The 27,027-nt window shown below is 37.3% G+C and overlaps 1 protein-coding gene and 1 pseudogene across 4 annotated transcripts in view; both read left to right on the top strand.

Moving 5' to 3' along the window:
• COMMD1 (copper metabolism domain containing 1) overlaps positions 1 to 27,027 on the top strand; it is a 125,379-nt gene that overhangs the window by 22,024 nt on the left and 76,328 nt on the right. The window lies entirely within an intron of this gene.
• Positions 17,299 to 21,943, top strand: LOC117033277 (proteasome subunit alpha type-1-like; annotated as a pseudogene).

Here is a 27,027-nt window from a genome sequence, read left to right as displayed (position 1 = left end):
CTCCGGTCGAGGACCTGTTTCAGTCCTCCCCTGTTTGGGACCGGGCAGAGACCTGTTTCAGTCTCTCCGGTCGAGGACCTGTTTCAGTCCTCCCCTATTGGAGGTGGCCAAACCTCCTTCCGCGGTTCCCTATGTAAACCTCGGTATCGGGAGTTGTCTGTTCCCCTGAGGGGGGGCATCCCGGACGAGCCCCCAAATGTTAAGATCCGGAATTGTCCCCCTCAGACAGACAGAGAACCCGCACAATAATGCAAGTCACACAGCGAGGTTTATTACCAGCCGGCTGGGGTCCCCGTCTCTGCCCGACGCAGCGGGTTTTTAACAAGGACCCCAAACACTTAAAGCCAAGGGGTTATATAGCATTTTCAAGGCCTTCCATAGCTTCTGAGAGTACAAGATAAACTTACAGGACTTACATAGTTTCAAAGAGTATAAGATTTACTACAGGACAAGGAGACCAGGAGTATAAGATAAGCTACAGGACTTGCATAGCTTCAAAGAGTATAAGATTTACTGCAGGACAAGGAGACCAGGAGTATAAGATAAGCTACAGGACTTCTAGTCGCCATGCTGCAACTGCCCACATCCTGGAATTTTATAATTATGTTGTTTCAGGCTAGGGGCTGTTAACCCTGACCTGAAGATAGCAGTTCTCATGCTAACAGTCTCTTACATGCTAACAGTCTCTTACAGTTAAACTATGTGCAAAGTATTGTGCTAAACATTGGGGGAATATAAAATGAGTGCGACGTGTGACAGTTAAGTTCGCGAACTTGTTGCACCGATGTTGTTAACCTTTTTTGATATCAGAGGGATTATTAATTATGAATTTGTACCAACTGGACACACAGTTAACCAAGTTTACTATTTGGACACGCTGAAAAGGCTGCATAAAAAAGTTAGATGACTTGAACTTTTTGCCAACAATTCCTGGCTCTTGCATCACAACAATGCACCAGCTCACATGGCATTGTCTGTGAGGGAGTTTTTAGCCAGTAAACAAATAATTGCATAGGAACACCCTCCCTACTTACCAGATCTGGCCCCCAGTGACTTTTTTCTTTACCCGAAGATAAAGCAAATATTGAAAGGAAGACATTTTGATGACATTCAGGACATCAAGGGTAATATGACGACAGCTCTGATGGCCATTCCAAAAAACGAGTTCCAAAATTGCTTTGAAGGGTGGACTAGGCTCTGGCATCAGTGCATAGCTTCCCAAGGGCAGTACTTCGAAGGTGACTGTAATGATATTCAGCAATGAGGTATGGAGCACTTTTTCTAGGATGAGTTCGAGAACTTAATTGTCAGACCTTGTAAGTCACTATTTCACAAGGAGGCTTACTGTTTACTGGGGCGGATGAACATGTATGTAAATGATTAGAATTGAAAACAAAATACAAAGCTTAATCAATGAGTTGTAATTCATTTAAATTATTAGGATATAACAACATTTAAGTTGGGTCTAGAAGATAAGATTTTCGCAAGTTGAATAAGGCAGATAGAGAACAGCGTTAAGACATGTAAATATGGAAACATCGGTTGAGTTCAAGGACTCGCAGGGTCACTTTCAAACATAAGATACAAGACGATAAAGGGGACCTGATTGTCCAGAATGCTCCACTAATACACTCGGACTTTATTCTCTAGATAGCAAGGGACCAGTGAATGGTCTTGATTGGACAAGTGACATAAAATTAGATTTATATTTAGAAAGAGAACTTCTTGAATAGTCTGAAGCATGAACTATTTCAGTGTAGTTATCAAACCGTGTAGCTAGTCTGCAGTGTTTTAGGTGGATTTACTTATTTGTGAGGAGACCACGTGACCTACCCGCCCTTACGCATTATAATAAGATTAGATTGAATTCTTGACTTACTTAGCCAATGATACAAATCTCTCTTTAAGAGGAAGCGGTCTCGTAGTACAGGAGAAAGTACAAACATACTTCAGTGTCACATCTTTTGGCTGCACTGTTTCTCTGCCTGCAAAACTTAAGTTTTGCTGCACATCTGCCCTTTTAAAGTGACTCACAGCACCATTACAGATTTAAAAACGTTGAAAACACCTTACTTGTGTCGATAAGGCTTCATTTTAATCATTAAGGTTGCTTAGATGGATCAAAATTGATCAGTTTGAATTTCACCACATCCTGTTGCTACTTACTCAACTCAGATTTTCAGTAAACAACAAAGTGGTCACATGAGTACAGCAGAAAGAAGCAAAACAGCTGAAATGATCCACAAGATGGGAGATTGATCCTGAATTGTAAAATTGCTTTTTCCACAGTACAAAAGACTGAATTTTAATTATCATAGTATATTACCTTTTACTTTTGTTTCTTATCCATTGAAGAGCAAATTCACTTAAAAAAATTAAGGGGTATAAATCTGGAAGTCATGGGCCTGATGAGTTAATCGTTTGGATCAGGCTCTCATTAGAGCAAGCCAGTAGAATTGTTTTTAGTTTCCATTACGTCTTAGTCTGCTTGGGCTGCCATTACAAAATACAATTGGCTGGGAGGCTTAAACAACAGAAACTTATTTCTCACAGTTCTAGAGGCTAGGAAGTCTAAGATTAAGGTGCCAGCAAGGTAGGTTTCATTTTGAGTCTTCTTGTCTTGGCTTCCTGGCCACGGTCATCTCACTGTACTGACATAACCTCTTCTTCGTGCATGCATGCAGGGAGAGAAAGGACAAAAACTCTTTGGTGTTTCTTCTTATAAACGCACTAATACCATCATATTGGAGGTTAGGGCTTTAACGTGAATTTTGGGGGACACAAACATTCAGTCCATAACACATTGCAAATTTTTTGCCTCCATGATAATAAATTGTTTGTACTACCACATGTTTGAAGAGGAAGTTAATCTTTATGCTTACTGTTTAGTTTGTATATAAATTTCTTCTTAAGAAATTAATAGCCATCAGAATCTTTTAGCTGTTGATGAGTTTGACATTTTTCAGATTCGCATAGTCAAAACCTGTGTAATGCTCTTGTTCTGAAGTCTACCAAATTCAAATTGTTTTTTGCAGAGAGCGCAAGCAATAAACAGAACAGGAACAGGCTGTGGCACTGGCTGTGGCACTGGCTGGTTCCTGTGTTTTGACTTTCTGAAGAAGTAGGTAACAATGTCAGCTCCTGGAACACAACTCTCTTCTGTTCCCTTTAAAAAAATAAATGACTAAAAATTGTCTTTTGACCATGTATGTTTTCTGACTTGAAAACATGCCGTTAATTTTCTTCATAGTAACTAAGATCATTAAAAGATATTACAGTTACTTTTAAAAAATATAAATGGACTTAATTGTTTTGAGTAGTTTTAAGTTCACAGCAAAATTGAGCAGAAAAGTGCAGAGTTCTTGTATACTCCCTGCTCCCACATTCGCCCAGCCTCCGCCACTTTCGATATCCTGGTCTAGAGTGGTACATTTATTGTAATAGATGAACCTTTATCAACACATCGTTACCACCCGGAGACCTTAGTTAATATTAGGGCTCACTCTTTGTGTTGTACATACTATGGGTTTTGAAAAATGTATAATGACATGTATCCAGCATTATAGTATAATACAGAATGATTTTACTGCCCTAAAAATCCTCTGTGTTTCATCTTCTCCCTTGGCAACCACTGTTTTTCTATTATCTGTATGTTTTTCCTTTTCCAGAATGTTGTATAATTGGAACCATAGAATATGTAGCCTTTTCAGATCAGCTCCTTTCACTTAATAATATGCATTTAAGGTTCCTCCATGCCTTTTCATGGCTTGATAGGTCATTTCTTTTTAGTGCTGAATAATATTCGTTGTCTGGATGAACCACAGTTTATCCATTCACCTACTGAAAGACTTCTTGGTTCCTTCCAGGTTCTGGCCATTATGAATAAAGCTGCTGTAAACATCCGTGTGCAGGTTTTTGTGTGGGCATAAGTTTTCAGCTCACTTGGGTAAATACCAAGGAGCGCATTTGCTGGATTGTATGGGAAGATTATGTTTAGTTTTGTAAGAAACTGCCAAACTGTCTTCCAAAGAGGCTGTGATATTTTGCATTCCTACCAGCAATGAATGAGAGTTTATGTTGTTCCACATCCTTGGCAGCATTTGGTGTCAGTGTTCTGAGTTTTGTCCATTCTAATAGGTGCATTGCTGTTACTTTTTGATTCAGTGATTTATTTCTGAAAGTCTTAGGGATGGCTTGATTATGTGAAAGTGTTATTAATATCTTTCATGACACAGACAATATATTTACCCAGAATAAAATCTAATTGCAATTGCCAAATAGTCTCGAGTTGTGTCTAAATTTAGTTTATATTGCTTTAGAGTATATCTATGCTGTGATTACATCTATGATCATGTCACATATGCATATAGACTAGAGCTAGAAAGGAACTTAAAAAAAATGATCTGTTAGCCTCCTTTTGTTTTCATCAGAGTTATATTTGTGATCAAGGAAAGTTTAAATAGTTTACCTTTTAGGATGTATTTTAAATATTTAATATTTGAGTTGATTTTAGTTATAATCCAGGCCATTTGTGAAGTCTTTGTGACATTCGTTTTTATTAGATACACATTTACAAAATCTTTTCTTAAACTTGATCATTTTTTACTCTGTTCGATTACATTACAGAAATACAGCAACTTGAGAAAAAATGAAATGTGGGCTACCATGGATTTTAATGACTTTATATATTTAAGACATTAATGATACCTAAAATACCATACCCATGGGTCTGTAATTCAGGTTGTTCTATGATTTGTAAACTTTTAAATTCCATTCTTACATGTATTCTTTTAGGTTCCTTTAAAATTTAACAAATGTTCTCCTGGATTGTTTTTTTCCTCAAACAAAGCAAGAATAAGACCTGAAAACAAATTGTATCAGCAGTGTACTAAGTCATGTAAGAGAAAAAGACCACAGATTCAGAGTTTAAAAATAAAGACTTTTTTTTATTGTTAAGAACTGATTGCAGGAAGGAAGAAGGGGAGTGCTTACCAGTTAGAGGGTGAGGATTACCACCCCATTTCCGTATTTGTACATCAAAATTATATTTTTCTTTTTTTATAGGAAACCTCTGTGTGTGTGTGTGTGTGTGTGTGTGTGTGTGTGTGTGTGTGTGTGTGAAGGGAAGTGGATTGACTTATTATCAGCAGGGAGGAGGGTTCTCATGACCGTCAGGTAGGAAAGAGGAGACTTGAATCTTAGGAAGAGGGCATGAAATCTCAAGATATTCAGCCTTGGAGGAGGGACAGAGATGGAGCCAGTAGCCTTATGTTAGGAAACTTCAAAAAGACTGATAGGCAGACCGATAACAGTTATCATTTAAATTGCCATCTTGAGTAAAACCCTGTATTTTCTGTATAAGGACACAATTTGTAATCTTTTTTTTTCAGACTGGTTTTCTGCTTTTGCCAAGGATTCTTACCTCAGTTTTTGGATTGACTGCTTTGCTGGCTGAACTGATGTCTCCATAAACTAATGCCGTCTGAAAAATCTTGGTCTTAAAATAGAAGCAAACCAACAAAAAGAAACTTACAGGAAGGAAAACGGCATCCCACTTGTCAACATTTTACAGAGTTTATTTGACATTAAAAAACCCAAACTTCCTATTGTTTCTATTTTAGGATTTTGAATTTATTGTTAAACCCATTCTCTCACAACCCACATGACTATGGTCTTTTCTTCAGTTCTTATTAAGAGTTTGAAATAAAGATTTCTAAACAATTATCTGCCCTTACAAAGAAGATACAAAAAAGACAGTGCTCATGAAATAACCCTAAATGAGGGAAGAAAGAAAAAAAGTTTCTTGAATGTCTACCATGTGCTGGATATTATTGCATGCTTTCATACATTATCTCATTTAAATCTTGTCACTGTCATTTGAGATTAGTATTACTAGTGCAATTTGAAAATGGAAGATTTATTAGAGTCTCAGGGGTTTTTGGTAACTCTTCTAGGATTTTGCATCTAGTTATAAGAAGGAGATCTTTCTAATCCTGAAACCTATGTATTCATTGTAGGGTATTCTTAGTCTCAAGCTTTCAAATTGAAATAAAATATTTCATAATAATTAAAGAGGAAAACAAGCACAAAGTGCACATCTAACCCTGTTGTCTGTATTGTGCTTCCAAGTGCTTTATTTGAAAAATTTGAACGAACAAATGCAGGCCAGTAGTTGCACCCTGAAGTAGTTTCCTTAGTAGATGCAGCTTTTCTGGCCACTTTGCATGTTAGTGTTGTTACTACAGTGAAACTAAGAGGACATGTAAAACTTAAACCTTTTCCCTCCCTCATGACTTATGCTTGTGTAAAACACTCATTTCTATTCTGATTTTTTTTTAGAAGGCTTTTGGAACAATGAAGGTACCTTGCTTTTTTTTTCCACAGAAAAGTCACACAAATATCTGTGTGCATGCACACAGACACACACACAGACTAACAACTGTTAAAAGATAAATTGAGACATAGTAAGCATTTTAAGAGTTTAATTGAACAAAAATAGCTTCTAATCTGGTAATACTGAAGAAAGTAGTTAGGACTACTCCACTGAGAGGAGTAGACTTTTATAGAGAAGAGGTGGATGCAAAGCAAGGAAATTATTTGGTTGACTGTAGCTTAAGCAATTACCTTATTTGGTTAGCCTGATGAGCTATTTGTGATTGGTTGTCCTTAGGTTTTCATTTCTTTACTTTCAGGCATTTCAGGCAAACATTTTGGTTTGTTTATGTGGGCTTCTGAGGCATCAACACCATCTCAGCTCAGGGCCTTCTTGTTTAATTTAAAAGTTCCTCCCTTTTGAGCATATTTATACATGAGATTGACTAGGAATTTGGTATTAGTGCTATTCTTGGTCACCATCACGGTTAAGTTTTTCTAGTCATGAATGTCATAGATTACAGTGTCAGATTGTGGGAAAATTATATTTGCTATTTGTCTCAGGGTTCATCCTGTGCTTGTTTCTCCAAGTGCAGTGAAGACATATTTAAGACCCTTGAGAGAAGGCAGTCCACCAGGGGACTATACAGCGCTGACTATCTGGAGGATGATACCAAGAGACTGAAGGATGCTCCTCAGTCATGGCCCCATGAACCAAACCAGATGGTGTCAAATACATCAAAGGATGTACCAAGTGAATTGTTTGTTAATTTCTTAATATTTGCTACAGTATCAGAGGTGTTGATCCAGGTATAGCGGGAGGTAACTGCTATGGCACAGACTCTTTGTTCAGCCAGAAATTAAGCAATTTTGTTACCTAACACCGTGTTATCTGGAAAGCCTAGATAGGGACTTCTGTTGCGCAGCTATGGCCTTCATGGTAGATTCAGCAATAGTTGTCAGAGTTAAGGAGCATTATCTTCCCATGCATTAACTGAGATAAAGCAAGTAGCAAAAAGGCAAAAGAAATAAAGATTTCAGACTGGAGATGAATATCTTGATCCATGATCTTGGAAGAGCTGTTTACTTTAAGGTGTTGTCTGCTGCGGGGGAGGAACCTCTCTAGTCGATTTTGATTTTAGATCTCCAGCGAGTATACAGTCCCAAGAATCTGGAGGAGCCCTTTTTGATTGGGAGATATGGCCCCAAGCAAGGTTCAAGGTCCTTAAGTTTGGCTGTTATCTGGGTAGTGACTTGGTGTGGTCCTTCACTAAAAGGTTCAAGGGCAATCTTTGTTCTTAGTGATTCTAAATCGAAAGGGCAGGAGAAAATTGGAAATATTAGTTTGGAGAGTCGTAGCCAGATGCTACAGGCAACTAGAAGAAATCAGGATCCAGTCCAGTTTACAGGTAGATAACAAAGCCTCAAAGACAATGAACAGGACTAGAATTTAGTTTTCCATTGAAACGATGTTTTTTCTCTACAGTGACTATCAGAGGTAATCAAAAGTAAGACTCATTTGTTTGCAAAATAAGTCGAGTCTCATTAAACTTGGTCTGATTATTTACGTAAGTGCAGCAAGAATAATAATTGGCCATACAGGCTATTTTAAAGTCAGCTTTGCTGTAACTTTTCATAAGGAATCTCATATTGGACTTTCAAAAGACCTCCCGAGTTCAAAAGACCTCCCGAATCTAGGAAGGCAAGCCAAGGACTCGTCCTCAGGCTTTGCCTGGAATACCTGTAGATTTGAGTGAGTTTCTCTCTTCCTGAGGTCCCCCAAAAATCCTGATGTTACTAGGGATGCCACGAAATGACCTTTCTCACTTACCTTGCAGCCCAAGCCCTAAGGCTTGGAACCCTGCAAGGAAAATACCAGATGGTTTTTCCAGGGGGCTTTGATTGGTTCCATAAGTCAACCTTAGTTCCTTAAAATTGTCTGGTCATAGCTGATTTTATGCACATCATTCTCTAAGAGGACATTCCTGTCAAAGCCTTCATAAATAGCCAATGTTTTCAATTGTGTCCTGGTATAAGGAGAACAGATTTTTCTTGAATTCATGCACATAACTATATTATAAATAAAATAAGAATACTCAATAAGTTTCTGAATTCTGGAGTGATAGGATAGGGTGGAAAAGTAAATGTTTCAGTTCTTTTTACAAAGGTATACTTTACCAAATTGTTGGACGTTGTAGACAGCTGACAGATGGAATAGGAGTAAGGTTATCTGCTCAGATGGCTTAAGTTTTTTACTAATATTTGTGGAGAAGACTTTTAGCGTGATTTTTCCTTCACCTGGTTTCCAAACACCTTTTTATTGTTCTTTTGATAAGAATTATCTCCCTGAAGTTTGCTTTTCAATGAGATGGCTCTTGATTCTTAGGGACAGGTAGAACATTTCCATCTCAAAAGCACAGAGAAAGGATGTAAGTTTTCACCAAGGAATTTTGTTTTCAATGTCTTGATCTTTCATAGTATCCGCAGGCATTTTAAGATGAATAGGGGAGGTTTGGGATTGATAACAAGGATGGGTGGGTTTTGAATTGCTTCTAGAGCCTCATTTCTGTTGTAAAGACTTGATTTATAAGGCAAGGACAGTTATTTTTAATTCTTCAAAGAATTGGATGGTAACCTGAATGATTTCATGGGGCTGACCCACTCATCCAAATACATTATCTTCAATTTGCTTCTTTTCTTTAAATCAGGGAGATTTCCAACTAATATGGAAGTCAAAAGATTCCAGTGTTCATTTTATCTTAAGGGACAAGGCCTGAAAGGAAAGGCCCTGTCTGGCTCTAAATATCAACTTCCACTTTGGCCAACTTCTGTCCGTAGACCTCATTAAAAAATTATTTCTAATATCAGGCCAGGACAAATAGTAAATATTCCTGGCAGTAATGAACACTTTTTTAAGTTATTATTTTTCCCATTTTAAGCCAAAAGCATACATACCTATCATGTGACTCAAAACGAAAACTAATAAGCCTTTTTATATGAATAGCTTAACCATGGACACGAGGCATCCCCCAAAAAGGTGCATAAGATGCAGCCCTCCCAATATTCAGATCCACTCTCAAAGATAACCAAAAGAAAGACAGACAGACAATTCCTGTGAGAGCTGACAACAGGTACTAGTCCCAAATGGGGTTGCAACCCACTTTTCTTTCTGGCCGTATTTTTGGGGGCCTCCAATCCTATGCTTGAACTGCCGGCATACACAAGAATTGACAACCTGTGTGCCCAGACAGGTGGAAATCTAAGCCACGTTCTCAGTACACAAAATGAGACAAACCAGAAAGCGATAGCTGTCCCTGGGAGGAAAAGGATCGATAAATAAGGAGTACCCACAAACCAAATTCACAAGAGTCTTAACTTGGAAGAGAAAGGGACAAGGTGAAATCTTACCTTTTTCTCTTGACTAGATACTACAGATAGAGAGAGAGATGGGAGAGCTGACTTTGGTAAGAATTCTCACCTTTCTCTGAGTTCTGCCAGTTTTCCCAGGATCTCAACTGTAGGTCCCAGAGTGAGTGGGTGTTTCAATAGGTCCCATCCTAGTTATCATAAACTGTAGAGGAGGAAAAATAATTATCTCTACCCTGGCTGAGACCCGTTTTTCTCTAGGACACCTCATAAATGGGTAAATTTATCTAGGTTAAAAGTTTCCCATATATGGTGATGGAAAGAGAACTGACTCTGGGTGAACCCACAATGTGATATATAGATAATGTATTACAGAATTGTATACCTGAAATCTATGTAACTTCACTAACAATTGTCACCCCAGTAAACTTTAATTAAAAAAAAAAAGTTTCCCACTATGGCCGCTGCAATTCAAGATTATCTTTACTAAGGTTAACCTACTTGTTCAGAAAAACACAGGTTTGGGCTCAGAATTTTTATGTATGTAGTTAGCTGGAGTCCCAGATGGAAGAATCTTAGACTCTTTGAAAGTCTCAGAGGAACCCATTTTCTCTCTCTTCCCTTTTTCTCCTTAAAACAAAATTTTATTTACCTGACTCTTCACACTGGACCCAGTCCAACTCTGGACCTAGTCTGGATGAAGAAGTTCTTGTTTGTTCTTTAATGTTCCTTTTAAAAAAATGAGTGTTATGTGGGCAATCTCTTAATTTATTTCTGATAATGTTAATTATAGGTTAATTATTCTGATAATGTTAATTATAGGTCTAATAATGATAATGTTAATTATATTTTGAATTTTAAAAAATTTCCTCAATTTTCTATTCCTTTGAATTTCTTTTTTTGTCTGTTTATTTTGGTCTCTGTCTCTCATGTTGGAGGCTTTCCTCAAATAATTGGTGCTTCTTTGCTGTCATTTACATTTAAGAGTGACACATTAAAAGGTTGATTGGAAGCCTTTTGAGTATGAGCAGGGTTTAAAGCCTACTGCCCTTAGACTTCCAAGGTGATCACGTGTGTGCCCTGCAGTCAGTGTCTAAGTCCATTCCCTTGGTGAGGTGGTTCCCCAGAGGGGAATCTTCTAACACGCCTGCCTGGAGGTTCATCTGCCAGTGTTCTTGGAGCCTCTTGTGTAATGAAGTATTTGGTTGGTCTTTGCTCTCAGTCCTTGGGAGGGAGGCTTTAAATCCTTGAAGTTTCTGGAGTGATAGGAGTATCTTTGTTATTTACAGTAGGCTCCTCAGACGACACTTAATACGTAGTTTTTGCCAACAAGGTGATTCATGGTGAGCCCGTGGATAGTTTATGATAATGAGATGATTTAAGATTGGGGCTTGAAACTCCAGAAAAACCAATTGTGTGATTAGAGGTTTGGGGCTTTGAGTCACATGGTGTCAGCCCATCCTCCAGGGAGAAGAGAGGCTAGACATTTAATCAATCATGCCTATGTAATGAAACCCCAGTAAAGACTGGACTTTTTATCCCTGGATGAGTTTTCCTGGTGAATAATACTGTGTGTGTATTGCTATGCGTCATTGTAGCAGGAGAGTGATGTTTCCCGACTCTTTGGGGAGAGGACATTTGGGACCCTCGCACACCTTGCCCTGTGCATCTCTTAGTTTGACCGGTCCTGATTTATGTTATTTTTTGCTATAATAAAACTGTGGTTGTAAATCTGATGTGTTTCTGAGTTCTGTGACTCGTTCTGTCAAATTATGGAACCTAAGGGGATAGTAGGAACCCCTGAATTTATAGACAGTTACTCGGAAGTACTGATGGCTTGGACACCCCTTACCCCCCCCCCTCCCGCCGCCAGCGCTGTGGCTGGTGTCTGAAATGTGTTGTCCTCGTAAAGGATTGTGCCCTTAACCTGTGCAAGGTAGTTTGTGTCACAATTGCATTGCAGAATCGATGGGCGAGAGGGATTGGACACCCCATCATTCAGTATGTAGAATTACACTTCATCTCCCAGTTTTCAGAATGAGTCCCTTGCCCTCAGCTGTGCCTGGAGTCCTTGAGTCCAGAGCCCTCTGGTTCACCCCCTAGAGTGGAAACCCACACTCTTCCACCTGGGGCACTGATGGGGTGGCAGCTGGGTTCAGTAAGCACATTTTCAACCAGTTCTCCGGTTTCCAATTCCGCTTTCACTCAGAAGGACCTACTGCTTCCCATTCCTTTGGCTCTCTGGAGTTCTGCAGTCTAATTGCTTTCTTCTTAGCTATACCAGAGAAATCCTTCTACCCAGAACTCCTAATACTCCTTTCTTACCATTTTCTATTCTTTCTCCTATCTTCTTTCTTATATTTTTTCATTCTTATGTTTGTGATAAAGAATTGAGTAGTTTTTCTGTACCTATTATTACCTGAATTTTATGTTTTCAGGTAGTTGACTTTAGAGTGAGATCTAAATAAATGTTCTGTTAATACTCAGAACAGCAGATGGCTAGGTGTGTTCATTTTGCTTCATTTTGCTACAGATGGCTGTAATTAAAACTTCTGAAATTACTGTGGTCATGTTTTTATTAATGTGGAAGCATAAACGTGTAAATAAAATTTCATATAAAAATTTTCTGAAATATTTTTTCTTTAATTTCTGTAGTTTCAAGCTGACAATATCTGACAAATTAAGTCTCTTTTTTAATGGAGATTATTTGGATTAGCATTGTGATTTGTGTACTAGAGTTGGCTACCAAGTGGAACTGTTTCAGAAACCAGAGCTGAAAGTACTTCAGCACAGAAAATCGTAGATATGATCTGTAGGCCTCCCACTAGACGGTATCTCAACATGGTGTTGAGGTTTCTTGACACAGTAAATATTTGGTGATCAGTTGACCAACTCTGACTAAAGTGTATGAAATCTTTTTTCCCCCCCAATTTGTTTGTTTGTTTTTTAATTGGGGAATATTGGGGAACAGTATGTTTTTCCAGGACCCATCAACTCCATGTCAAGTCCGTCATTTTCAATCTAGTCGTGGAGGGCACAGCTCACACTGGTCCATGTGGGGATCGAACCAGCAACCTTGTTGTTAAGAGCACCGCGCTCTAAACAACTGAGCTAACCGGCTGCCCCCGCAAAAACTTTTTAATTTGATGTAATCCCATTTGTTTACTTTTTCTTTTGTTTCCCTTACCCAAGGCGACATATTAGAAAAAAATTACTAAGAGCAAATCGAAGAGTTTACTGCCTATGTTTTCTTCTAGGAATTTTATGGTTTTGGGTCTTACATTTAAGTCTTAAATCCATTTTGAGTTTATTTTTGTACGTGGTATACGAAAGTGGTCCAGTTTCATTTTTTTTGGTATGTATATCTGTCCAGTTTTCCCAATGTAGTTTATTGAATGTCTTTACCCCAGTGTATAGTCTTGCCTTCTTTGTCATAAATTAATTGACCATATAGGCATGGGTTTGTTTCTGGGCTCTCCATTCTGTTCCATTCGTCTATGTGTCTGTTTTTATGTAGTACCATGCTGCTTTGATTACTATAGCCTTGTAGTATAGTTTGGTATCAGGTGTCATGATACCTCCAACTTTGTTGTTCTTTCTCAAGATTGCTGTAGCTATTCAGATTGTATTGTGGTTCCATATAAATTTTAGGATTATTTGTTTTAGTTCTGTGAAAAATGCCATTGAAATTTTCATAGGGATTGCATTGAATCAGTAGATTGCTTTAGGTAGTATGGACATTTTAACAATGTTAATTCTTCCTATTTGTGAGCATCGTATATGCTTCCATTTATTTGTATCATCTTTTATTTCTTTCTTCAATGTCTTACAATTTTCCTAGTACAGGTCTTTTACCTCCTTGGTTAAATTTATTCGTAGGTGTTTTTCTTTTTGGTTTTTTTTGATGCAGTTATAAATAGGATTGCATTCTTGATTTCTCTTTCTGATAGTTTGTTATTGGTGAATAAAAATGCAACTGATTTCTGAGTATTAATTTTGTGTCTCGCAATTTACTGAATTTATCAGTTTTAATAGATTTTTGGTAGAATCTTTAGGGTTCTCTCTATGCAGTATCATGTCATCTGTTAAAGTATATGAACTTTTGTATATGGCCAAGAAACATATTAAAAAGCCAAGTGCATGTGAGTTAGGGATAGACATTAAAAATCTACCAGAGTAGTTACTAAACATGCAAGAATGGCTGCTGCAAAGGGTTGAGTTTTTGGCCTTTTTTCCCCCTTCTTCCACCTCCCCCTGCACTCCGGTTCAAGCCGTCATTTCTCAGTCTAGTTGTGTAGGACGCAGCTTCCTGGCCTATGCTGGTGGTATGAGCCTTGCGCTCCCCCCCTGCTGAGGCAGTCGGCAGCTCACGCTGGCTGTGAGCCACTCACGGTAGCACACGGTAGCTCATGGTAGCCCACGGCAGCACACAGCAGCACACAGCAGCCCACAGCAGCCCGTGCTGACCTCCCCGGTGCTCACGGCAGCCCAGCTCCAGGGAGAACTGTTGTTCACAATCTTAGCTGTAGATGGCGTAGCTCACTGGCCCATGAACCAGTGACCTGGGCGTTAGGAGCACGGCATGGCGCCCCAACCACTTGAGCCACTGGCTGGCCCAGACTGAGTTATTTTTAAGGGCAATATAAATCTCAAGGATAGGAGTTGGAGCCTTAAAGTTCAGCTACCCTTTCTACATGGAGACTCCATTGCCTTTTTTTGCCTCAGTATTTTGTTAATTTTTTCCTTAAAAGAATGACTTCACTAAGAATTTTCAGACATACAAAAAGGTAAATAAGTTGTTGATGTTGAAGTATCAAGGTTTGATTTCATTAAGGAAACAAGTTCCATAAGGCTGCCCTGAAAATGCTAGGAAGCTGGCAAAGTTTACTAACTAGCTAAGCATACCTCCTAGAACAGATGATTAAAATTCGTATCTGAGCACAGTGACCAATTGCTGTGTATTAAAGACCTTCCCAATTGCTTGAGACAGCTTTGAAATTGTAGATGGTTAGTCTTCAGTTGTCGCGGGTGTTCTATTACGTGCTATGGGTGTGTGTGTGTGTGTGTATCTGTCTATCTATCTACCTACCTACCTATCAAACCATATTCCACACTTACTGTAATACAGCATATACTTTATTTTTTCTCATTCCCATCTAGCTCTCTGTCACCAGATTTGAAGCTTGGTTAATTGTTCAAGTGTCTGGCCTTCATTGGACATTAGAGCAGCCAGTAAACTGGAAATTTTCTTGCACAGTGACTGTTACATTGTAGTTGCACAAATCATTGAGCTTTGGAATGTATCCGGAGGTGCTGTAGGTGAGTCCGTCATTGGCCAAATCTTTGTCTTATGAAACCAAATTAGGTTCTCTATTTTCAATATGTAGATTTGTTAAATTAACACGCAGAATATGGCAGTAATACCCAACAGAAGCACCAGCCAATTGTATATGAAATCTAGTAATGGGAAATATGAATTTGCCTTTGAAATATGATTTGATTTGACTTCTGTTTTTAGCTGTGCCAAAGGAAACAAGGTTGGATTTTGTGTACAAAGGCTCCAGTACTTTCACAGAGCTCAGAGACATCAGATAAACAGAGACTTTATTATTTTATCACAGATGGCATGAAAGAGAACTATTATAATTACATAAATTTGTGAGGAATGGATTTGCCTATCCACTCCGTAGCTCTTCTTTTTTTTTTTTTTCTTAAGATTTTATTGGGGAAGGGGAACAGGACTTTATTGGGGAACAGTGTGTACTTCAAGTCAAGTTGTTGTCCTTTCAATCTTAGTTGTGGAGGGTGCCATTCAGCTTCAAGTTGTTGTCCTTTCAGTCTTAGTTGTGGAGGGCGCAGCTCAGCTCCAGGTCTAGTTGCCTTTTCTAGTTGTAGGGGGCACAGCCCACCATTCCTTGCGGAAGTTGAACTGGCAACCTTGTGGTTGAGAGGACGTGCTCCAACCAACTGAGCCATCTGGGAGCTCAGCGGCAGCTCAGCTCAAGGTGCCGTGTTCAATTTTTAGTTGCAGAGGGCGCTGCCCACCATCCCTTGCGGGAGTTGAGGAATCAAACTGGCAACCTTGTGGTTGAGAGCCCACTGGCCCATGTGGGAATCGAACCAGCAGCCTTCGGAGTTAGCGTGGAGCTCCAACCACCTGAGCCACCGGGCCAGCCCCTCCGTAGCTCTTCTTTATACTGCAGTTCCCTTTTCAATTTGTGAATTGTGTAAGTTAAGAAATTCTAAATGTTATAGCTAAATTTTTTTCCTGTAGGCAAAGCCAGGTGTAGACAATAGTAGTTTATAAAATTTGCTGTCAATTTGGAATATTTTCCTTTCTGTCCAATGAAGAGGAATGGCATTTCGCTTTTCTTAGTTTTAGTTTTGACTTAAATATTTCCAACTTGTCCATAGCTAGCACCTTATTTTCTTCTTGATGTCCAGTTTTCCTTTCTTCAAGTGTAACCAGGATTTTTATTATAGTCAAAATGGGGCCAATTAGCTCTTAGTTGATGAAGTCTTATATGAGACGAGTGTTTTTATTTTAAAATGCAGCTGACCTAAGTTGCGGAGACAATAGAACCATCCAATATATATGTCTACTCTCAGTAGCAGTGCTTCTTCTTCTTCTTCTTTTTTTTTTAATTTATTGGGGTGACAATTGTTAGTAAAATTACATAGATTTCAGGTGTGCAATTCTGTATCACATCATCTATAAATTACATTGTGTGTTCACCACCCAGAGTCAGTTCTCCTTCCATCACCATATATTTGATCCCCCTTACTCTCATCTCCCACCCCCCAACCCCCTTACCCTCTGGTAACCACTAAATTACGTTCCCCAGATTAATTTTCAAACCCCGTGGCCATCCTGTGGTCACCGACTGCCCTCCAATCCCCTCCCCCGCCCCCCCACCCCCACCCCCCCGCCCATCTAGCAACCCTCAGTTTTTCCTCTTTGTCTCCAAAACTGTTTCTGATTAGTTCATTCACTTATTCTTTTCTTTAGATTCCGCAAATAAGTGAGATCATATGGTACTTATCTTTCTCTGTCTGACTTATTTCACTTAACATAATGTTCTCTAGGTCCATCCATATTGTTGCAAATGGTAAGATTTCTTTCTTCTTTATGGCTGCGTAATACTCCATTGTATAAATGTACCACAGTTTCTTAATCCAGTCATCTACCGATGGGCATTTTGGTTGTTTCCATGTCTTAGCTATTGTGTATAGTGCCGCAAGCAGTGCTTCTTAAATGATATCTGTTGAGGACCTGTTTTATGGTGTGTGTGGGGGCGGGGGAAGGGGGGATGTTTTTTAAAAATTTCAATCCGTCACCAAAAATACATAAAAATATAAGCTCCAATTATTTTACTATTGAATTAATCACTATAAAAATGCCATCACATTGCACAAAAGTTTCCAAATGTTTCATCTCAGTTTCTGTAATCACCTTGAAGTGGAGGTACGGAAGTTTGTGGACTGGCACCGCTCTGGCAGACTGCACTTGGAGTAGCACTGCTCCAGGTTTTCTGGCAAACAGGGAAAGCCACAGGTGCCATGGTGTGCTTTCAGTTACACACCAGATTGAATGCTCTTCAAAGGCAAGTTCGTATCTTACTCATTTTACTTGAGAGCTTAGAACAGGGTCTGTAATAGACAGGTGATAAAAACTCAATGGTATGGTTTATACGGTGATAACAAGTGGAGTCATAAAACTGAATGGGCTAGCACAAATTCTGCAAATATTCAAAACTGAATTGTGAAATAGTAGCTAAGGAGGTTTTCTGTATCAGATTATCATCTTTTTCTTCAGGGATAAAATGGGCCTTAAAAAATTTCTAATAAGGGGGCCGGCTTGGTGGCTCTGGTGGTTGGAGCTCCGTGCTCCTAACGCCGAAGGCTGCCGGTTTGATTCCCACAAGGGATGGTGGGCTGCGCCCCATGAGAGGACAACAACTTGACTTGGAAAAAAAGTCCGGGAAATACACATTGTTCTCCAAGAAAGTCCTGTACCCCTTCCCCAATAAAATCTTTAAAAAAAAATTTTTTTTCTAATGAAGTACATTCAATTTTGAATGGCATTTGAGAGCCAGCTCTCATCCGTAGCTTTTAAACATTTTGCTCTACTTTAAGAATACAAAAGCTGAGTGATGCTGAAGATAGCTTATAGGAGGGAATAAAAATTTAGGAGATTTAGTAAGTTTGAATCATTTGGAATTACCATTTTTTTAAAGGCAAAACCAGTTGAATACTGGCAATTTTATGTGGCTCAACCTGTAGCTATGACAACATGGAATATTAATACGTGGGGGAACATAAAGATAATTTAGCACATTCCCTTCATTTAGTTTTAGGGAAACTGGAGCCCAGAGTCAGAAGTTTGAAAAAGCAAAACCGTTTTCCAACTAACTATAAGTACAATAAATTAGATTCCACTAATTTACTGACAAATAAAAGACAAAAGTGAGTTACCATTTTTTGGACTGTTTCTCCTTAAGTTTTGGACAATGTTATAGTTAAAATAATAGCACAAACAATTTTAAGGGAAGTATTTAGTTTTTTTAAAGAAAATTTTCAAGAGCTTTAGAAAATACTGTTTTACCTAAACCATTTTTTGGACAGTTTCACTTGCTTTATAGCTCATTATATAATTTTTATTCTAGAAGGTTACAGAAATGCAATTAAGTTCTTTTGGTCTTTAATTGTGTAAGTATATATTTCTGACAGAAATATTTCTGATGAAATAAATCAGGAGAAAAAACATTTTCTTTAAGACTCTTTACTAACAAGCTGATATTAATAATTCATAGAGGCAAGTTGCTTTTACTTTCTTAAGGTCTTCATTTCCTTGTGCTAACAAGTGGTAGCATTCTATAATTTATAGGCTTAACTAAAGGACATTTCTACACATTATGACATAGCAAATTCTTGGAACCTTGACAGAACTGTTGACAAGTAAAGATTTGTTTTTGGTTACCATGAGTAGTTTCTATGGGGGTTGAACTATTGTTAGTTCTTGGTAGCCTTTGATGCTTGTCAGTCTGTTTTCTTCAGAAGTGATGATGAATTTAAATCTGCATGATGTGTTCCAACTCACTTAATGAAATTAGGGGCATACATAACTTTCTGAAATTCTTAATTACTGTTTCCATTAAGTGGTTGGTGAAGCAAATATTTATATCTCGTGTATTATCTTGCTTAATTCCTCATCATTCATTCTTCCTTCTTGGACATAACTTAGTCACTAAAGAAATAACTGTCTTTCATTCAAACAACTGCCTTGGCATATTCCAGCAATATTTTTTTCCTTGCAATATTAAAAACCCCATGTATAATATAACTGGAAAAAGACTCAGTTATTTCCAAGCAGAATGAAAATAATGATAAATATATTATTTATGGATAAGGATTTTTTGCTTGTTTTCTTTTAAAAAGTATATGTATGAGTTATTAGCAATACTGACCATGATAAAGAATGTTTCCTACAATTAAACTTTTTTTCTTTCTTGGAAAAATAGAATTAAATTCAAGGTCATCTTATATTTGGACCAATAAGATACTTATCCTAGAATTTTTAAATCTTTGACAGTATTTTATCTCATTCATTAAAAAGAGCCACAAATTACCAAGTTGCATTGATTTATTGCTTATGTTTGATACACTTTTAAGAAATAGTGCCTTCGGGTCATTGAATTCGTGTCCCCAATATTTATTGTTTTAGGTCATAAGAACTGAGATTTTTCACATTAATCTAGATTTATTATATTAGACTAGCAAGTTTGCTTTCCCCTTTTGATATGGAGTAAAACTGGAGAGATTAATAATTCTTAGATTATAATGACTATAGGCATGGTTAAAATAAAACAAATCTCATCTAAGTAGAAAATGCTCATTAAAGAAAATTTGGGAAATGCAGAAAAATGAAAAAAAATTAAAAACCCTATAATTTTAATAGTGATAACTATTTTGATAATTTCTTTCCCTGTGTGTATGTGAGAGGGGAGAGGCCTCTGATCTTTTTTGTGTATTTTAAAACATAGACACAGAAGAATTCCATATAATTTATGAAGATGCTTTGCCCCTAAGGAGGTGGAGCGTAACTTTTTCTTAAGTGTGGGCTACTCATAGTGACTTCCTTTCAAAGAGTAAAATATAGAAAGGGGGCAAAAGATTTGTTTTACAGTGGAGAAACCTGACAAATACTACCTCAGCCAGGTATTGGTAACAGTGATAAACTATGCTAATAGCATGTACCCTTGATATGGTGTGATGAGAATGGCAATTTACCTCTGTGGTTTTTCTCCCAAAAAACCATAAATCCAGTCTAGCCATGAGAAAAACATCAGACAAATCCAAGATGAGGGACATTTTACAAAATACCTGACCAATATTCCTCAAACCTGTCAAGGTTATCAAAAACAAAGTAAGTTTGAGAAACTGTCACAGCCAAAAGGAACTTAAGGAGACATGATGACTAAATGTAATGTAACTTGGATGGGATCCTGGAAAATAAAAAGGACATTAGGTAAAAACTAAGGAAATATGAATAAAGTGTAGACTGTAGTTAATAATAATATATCAATATTGGTTCATTAATTATCACAAGTATACCATATTAATGTAAGATGTTAATAAACTGGGAAATTGAGTGTGTGTGTGATATATTGAAACTCTGTACTATCTTTACACTTTTCTGTAAATCTATTCTAAAATTAAAGTTCTATTTAAAATGTAAAAAAGAAAATTGAAGATACTACTGGAGTCCTCTACATGCCTCTCAGATTTCATTCTTCCTGTCCTCTTAAGTAACCAGTATCCTGCATTAAGTATTTATCAATCTCATGCATAATTTTACACTTTCACTATTAATACATATATTTTAAATTTATAGTATTTTTCATCTTATAAAATTTCATATAACTAGTATCATTCTTTATGTATTTGTCTGCAGTTGCTTTTTAAAAATTATTCAATGTTTGTTCTTTATCTATATTGATAGATATAATTCTAATTTGTTTACTGTATACTAGTTTGATGTCACTATACATTTTTTGTTCTGGACATTTGGGTTGAATCTTATTTGTTACTGTTGCTAACATTGTTGGAATAATCCATTTTGTACAGGACTCCTAGTACCTAGTACCTGTAAGGTTTTTACATTGCAGAGGAGTTGCTGAGTTCTAGAATAAGTAATTCTTAAATTTTAGTAGATAATTACTCTCTACAATTTTTATATTCCCAGTAACAGTATATGAAAGTTGGTGGTGAGGAAGTGAAGAAACAATATTTAGTATTGTGGACATTTTACTTTTTGCCAGTATAATGGAGGAGAAATGGTATTAGTATATATTTTTTTGATTTCTAGTTAGGTTGAAATCATATTTTCATTTATTGACTAAATATTTAGGCTTCTTTTTATATAAATTATTCATATTTTTGGTCAGGTTTTCAGGTGGTAGTCTTTGATTTGACGGAATTCTTTATATACTATACATACTACTATGTTGTCAGTTATATGATTTACAAAATCTCAGTATTTAGTTTGAATTTGTAACTTTAAAATATAGTATCTTTTTTATAAGAAGTTATTTTTTGCTTTTAAAAAATTGAGAGCTCCTTGATCTGCAGCTTTGCCGGAGGCTGCAGCCAGGCCTCCAGGAACCACTTTCGCAACCGGTTTGACAATGATGTCACTGTTTGGAGCCCTCCGGGCAGGATTCATCAGACTGAATATGCAATGGAAGCTGTCAAACAAGGTTCAGTCACAGTTGGTCTGAAATCATAACCCCATGCAGTGTTGGTTGCATTGAAGAGAGCACAGTCAGAACTTGGAGCTCCTCAGATAACAATTCTCCATTTTGACAACCACGTTGTTATCTCAATTGCGGACTTCCTGCTGATGCTAGACTGTTATGTAACTTGATGCACCAGAAGAAGTGTTTGGATTCCACATTTGTATTTGACAGACCTCTTCCTGTGTCTAGTCTTGTGTCTCTAATTGGAAGCAAGACCCAGAAACCAATGCAAAGATATGGATGAGACCATATGGTGTTGGGCAGCTTATCGCTGGTTATGATGATATGGGCCCTCATACTTTCCAAACCTGTCCATCTGCTAACTATTTTAACTGTAGAGCTATGTCCATTGGAGCCTGTTCTCAATCAGTACTTACTTGGAGAGACATATGAGGACTGACAATTAAGTTCGAGAACTCATCTGAGAAAAAGTGCTACATACCTCATTGCTGAATATCACTACGGTCACCTTTGAAGTACTCCCCTTGGGAAGCTATGCACTGATGCCAGCACCTAGTCCACCCTTCAGAGCAATTTTGGAACTCTTTTTCTGGAATGTCCATCAGAGCTGTCGTCATATTACCCTTGATGTCCTGAATGTCATCAAAATGTCTTCTTTTCAATATTTGCTTTATCTTCGGGTAAAGAAAGAAGTCATTGGGGGCCAGATCAGGTGAGTAGGGAGGGTGTTCCAATACAGTTCTTTGTTCACTGACTAAAAACTCCTTCACAGACAGTGCCCTGTTAGCTGGTGCATTGTCCTGATGCAAGAGACACGAATTGTTGGCGAAAAGTTCAGGTCGTCTAACTTTCACGCAGCCTTTTCAGCACTTCCAAATAGTAAACTTGGTTAACTGTTTGTCCAGTTGGTACAAATTCATAATGAATAATCTCTCTGATATCAAAAAAAGGTTAGCAAAGAAAAGTTTCTTTTGCTCTGCATCCTCATCAGCATTTGGTAGTGCTTTTTCATGCGTCAATATGAACATGATTTTTCTTCTTTAGCCTGTTGAGGTGATTGATGGGCTATATTAGTTGATTTTTTGAGTGTTGAACCAGCCTTACATGTCTGAAATAAATCCCAGTTGGTTGTAGTGTATAAATCTTTTTATACATTATTGGATTTGATTTGCTAATGTTTTGTTGAGGATTTTTGCATTTATGTTCCTGGGACATACTGGTTTGTAGTTTTTCTTTCTTGTAATGTCTTTCTGGTTTTGGTATTAGAATAATGCCAGTCTCATAGAATGAATTTGAAAATTCTCCTCCTGCTTCTATTTTCTGGAAGAGATTGTAGAGAATTGTTATAATTTCTTCCTTAAATATTTGGTAGAAATCACCAGTGAACCAATCTGGACCTGGTGCTTTCTGTCTTGGAAAGTTATTAATTATTGATTCCATTTTTACTTAAGTAGATACAGGCCTATTCAAATTATTGATTGTTCCTGTGTAAATTTTGATAGATTGTGAATTTCTAGGACGTGGTCCATTTCTTCTAGGTTATCAAATTTGTGGGCATACAATTGTTCATAATACTCCTTTATTATCCTTTTAATGTCCATGGGATCAGTAGTGATGGCCCCTCTTTCTTTTCTGATACTAGTAATTTGTTTTTTCTCTTTTTTTGTTAACCTGGTTAGAGGTTTATCAACTTATTTGATTTTTTTCGAGGAACCAGCTTTTGGCTTAATTGATTTTCTCAATTGATTTCCTGTTATCAATTTCAGTGATTTCTGCTCTGATTTTTATTATTTCTTTCCTTCTGATTACTTTGAATTTAATTGCTCTTTCTTGAGATTTCTAATGTGGAAGTTCAGATTATTGATTTTAGAGCTTTCTTCTTTTCTAATATATGTATTTAATGCTATATATTTCTCTGTAAGAAGTGCTTCTGCTGCATAACAAATTTAGATTAGATTGTATTTTCATTTTAATTTTGTTCAAAATATTTTTATGTTTGAGATTTCTTCTTTGACCTATGCGTTATTTAGAAGTGTGTTATTTAATTTCCAAGTAGTATAGGGTTTTTCAGCTATTTTTCTGTCATTGATTTTATGTTTAATTCCATTGTGATCTGAGAGCAGACAGTGTATGATTTATATATTTTTAAATGTGTTAATGTGTGTTTTATGGCTCAGAATGTAGTCTGTCTTGCTCAGTGTTCCATTTGAGCTTGAGAAGAATGTGTTGTTGGATGAAGTACTCTATATGTCAGTTAGGTCCAATTGGCTGTAGTGGTGTTCATTTCCACTATGTTCTTGCCTACTGGATATGACAATTGTCAACACAGAGATGTTGAATTCTCCAATTATAATCATGGATTCATCTATTTTTCTTGGCACTTCCATCAGTTTTTATACCTATAAAACATCAGAGGCTGTTAGAATGGATCAAGAAAAACCCCAAGAGCCAACTATGTACTGTCTATAAGAAACACATTTAAAATATAATGACATTGATTAAAAGTAAAAATATGGGTAAAGATATACTATGCTAACACTAATCAAATGAAAACTGGAGTAGCTATATTAATTTCAGACAAAGCAGAGTTCAGAGCAAGGAAAATTATCAGGGATAAAGAGGAGCATTCTATAATGATAAAGGAGTCAGTTCTCCAAGAAGACATAACAGTCCTTAACATATTTGCACTTAACAACAGAGTGTCAAAATACATGAGGCAAAAACTGATAGAACTGGAAGGAGAAATAGATAAATCCGCTATTATAGTTGGAGACTTCAACACCCTTCTCTGTCAGTAATGGACAAGTCCAGTTTGCAAAAAGTCATTGAGGATACAGCTAAACCAAACAGGCCAATCAATCAACTGGATCCAATTGACATTTAAAAAGTACTTTGGTGGGGGACGGAGGTAGAGATGATGAGATGGAGCACAAGGGACTTTTAGGGCAGTGAAATTATTCTGTGTGATACTATAATAGTGGATACATGTTGTTATACATTTGTCAAAACTTATAATGTTAAGAGTGAGCCCTAATGTAAATTATAGACTTTGGTTGCTAATGTGTCAGTATTGGTTTATCCTTTGTAACAAATGTATCACACTGATGGGGATGTCCATGGTGGGGGAAGCTGTGTGTGCAGAGGTGGACGTGGGTGAGAGTATGTGGGAACTCTGCACTTTCCACTTAATTTTCCTGTGACCCTAAAACTGCCCTAAAAATGAAAATCTATTAATTAAAAACTTTAAAAATAAATGCATTTAGAACCCAGTGGTTTCCAAAGGTGTTCTGTACTTTTTATAGAGGTATTTTCATTTTTATTACAAAACTAGTGGCAGAAGTATGTGTCATTGATGCATTCATACTGGGTGATAACATGTAATCTTTGCTCTGATACGTGAAGTTTACATTGTATGAAAGTATTTTCTCACTAAATGCCATTTATCCATATTTGTTTGTTTGAATCACTGAACCTTTGTTTTGAAATACCACTCTAATAAACTAGAAGCTTAATGGAAAAGCTTTATCTACCAAACAGTAATAGGAACTGACTTTCTGTTATATATTTGTAGTGCCACCTTTAAATACTGTTGCTTTCAACAACAAACAAGCAAGAAGAAGTTAATGATTATAAATAAATATTAAATTATAGGAGACTGATTTAGGACTAAAATGCTGTGGGGTTGATTAATATCAAAGATTCCCATTTTCAAATATTAATCTATCAGTTACTTAAATAAGTAATATACTTGATACTTCATGGGCAATTTACTAAAAAAGAATTGTCTTGAGTTCAGTTCTATTTACTTTATTTATTTGTTTATTATTTTAAAAGAATAACAATCATAGTCTTTGTATTTAGCTCATGAATGTGAACTTTAGGCAGAGCTCAAAAGGAAAGGCTCTGTCCTTAGGGTGTCCCTCAATTGGAGGCAGGAGGATCCACTTTCAAAGCGCCTCATTAACTGGCTGTTTGGGGGCCTAGTGACAGCCTGAGGGATGGAGTCCTTTGGAGGACCCCTCTCCATAAGCTGCTTACAGTGTGATGGATTGGTTCTAAGAGCATGCCTCTCAAGAGAGACCAAATGGAAGTTGCTGGTTTCCTAAAACCGAGCCAGAAAATTGGCACAGCATCACTCTGCCATGATCTTTCTTTTAATTCACTTAAAAAAAAAAGAACCACTTTAGTTTTTAGAGCAGTTTTAGGTTCATAGGGAAATTGAGCGGAAAGTATAGAGTTCCTATATGCCCCCTGTCCCCACATACATACCCACAGTCTCCCCCACAATCATCCTGCACTAGAGTGGTACATTTGTTACAATGGATGAACCAACATCACCCAAAGTCCAGAGTTTACATTAGTGTTCACTCTTGGTATTATACATTTTATAGATTTTAGCAAATGTATAATGATATAAGTATATATCCATTGTTATACTATCATATGGAATAGTTTCACTGCCTTCAGAATCCTCTGTCTCCTTCCCCTTCCCCCCCCCCCCCACCAACTTTTTACTGTCTCCATAGTTTTGCCTTTTACAGAATGTCAGATAGTTTGAATTGCCATGATTTTCTGGTCAAGCAATCATACAGCCCATATTCTACACATGGGATATAGACTCTTAACTCTCAGAAGGGACAAAGAATTTTGGAGTCAAGCTTTAAAATCGCCATGTTCTATATTATGTCTCCATATTATAAATTAAGAAATTGAGCTACAAGATTAAAAGACTTTCTCAAAGTTGAGTAGTCAGGACCAGGTTTATTGGATTATGGATTCCATGCTCATCCAGCTATTCACTCATTCAACATAACATTTATTTATTGGTCACGTACTATGTGCCAGTCACTGTGCTAAGCCCCAAAGATTAAAGTTTAAACAAGGTGCAAGGTCTCTGCCCTGTTAAAGCATTTAAATTTTACAATGAGATATAGGCCTGGCAGTTAACCTACATTGTGGTAAATATCACTAGTTTACTATGCAGCCTAGAAAGAGACCCCTGTTCCAGATTTTCTACTGTGACTGGTTAAGGTAATTCTAAATCGGTGAATGGCCACCTCTGGTTCCACAGGTGTCTTTCTGGTATCTTTCAAAGCCACAGCTGCAACATAGCTTCCTGAGTGAGAATGAACAGGGGTGAGTCAGGGGCAGGAGCCCTGGACTGGAGTCCCCTGCAGCTGCGACCTCGCCTTCCTCAAAGAGCCACCCCCTCTTCCTTAACTCCTGGCAACCATTAATCTGTTTCCCATTTTTATAATTTTGTCATTTCAAGAATGTCAAGTAAATGGAATAATGCAATGTATAACCTTTTCTGATTGGCTTTTTTCACTCAGCATAATTCTCTGGGAATTCATGCAGGTTGTAGTATCAATGGTCCAACGCCTTTTGATTGTAGAGTAGTATTTCATGTATGGATGTACTATGGTTTATTTAACCATTCACCCATTGAAGGATATCTGGTTTGTTTCTAATTTTTGGTTATTACAAGTAAATCTGCTAGAGACATTTGTGTATAAGTTTTTCTGTGGAC

Source organism: Rhinolophus ferrumequinum, chromosome 13 (assembly GCF_004115265.2).
Source record: "Rhinolophus ferrumequinum isolate MPI-CBG mRhiFer1 chromosome 13, mRhiFer1_v1.p, whole genome shotgun sequence".
Taxonomy (NCBI): Eukaryota; Metazoa; Chordata; class Mammalia; order Chiroptera; family Rhinolophidae; genus Rhinolophus; species Rhinolophus ferrumequinum.
This window is presented reverse-complemented; position numbering and strand designations above follow the sequence as displayed.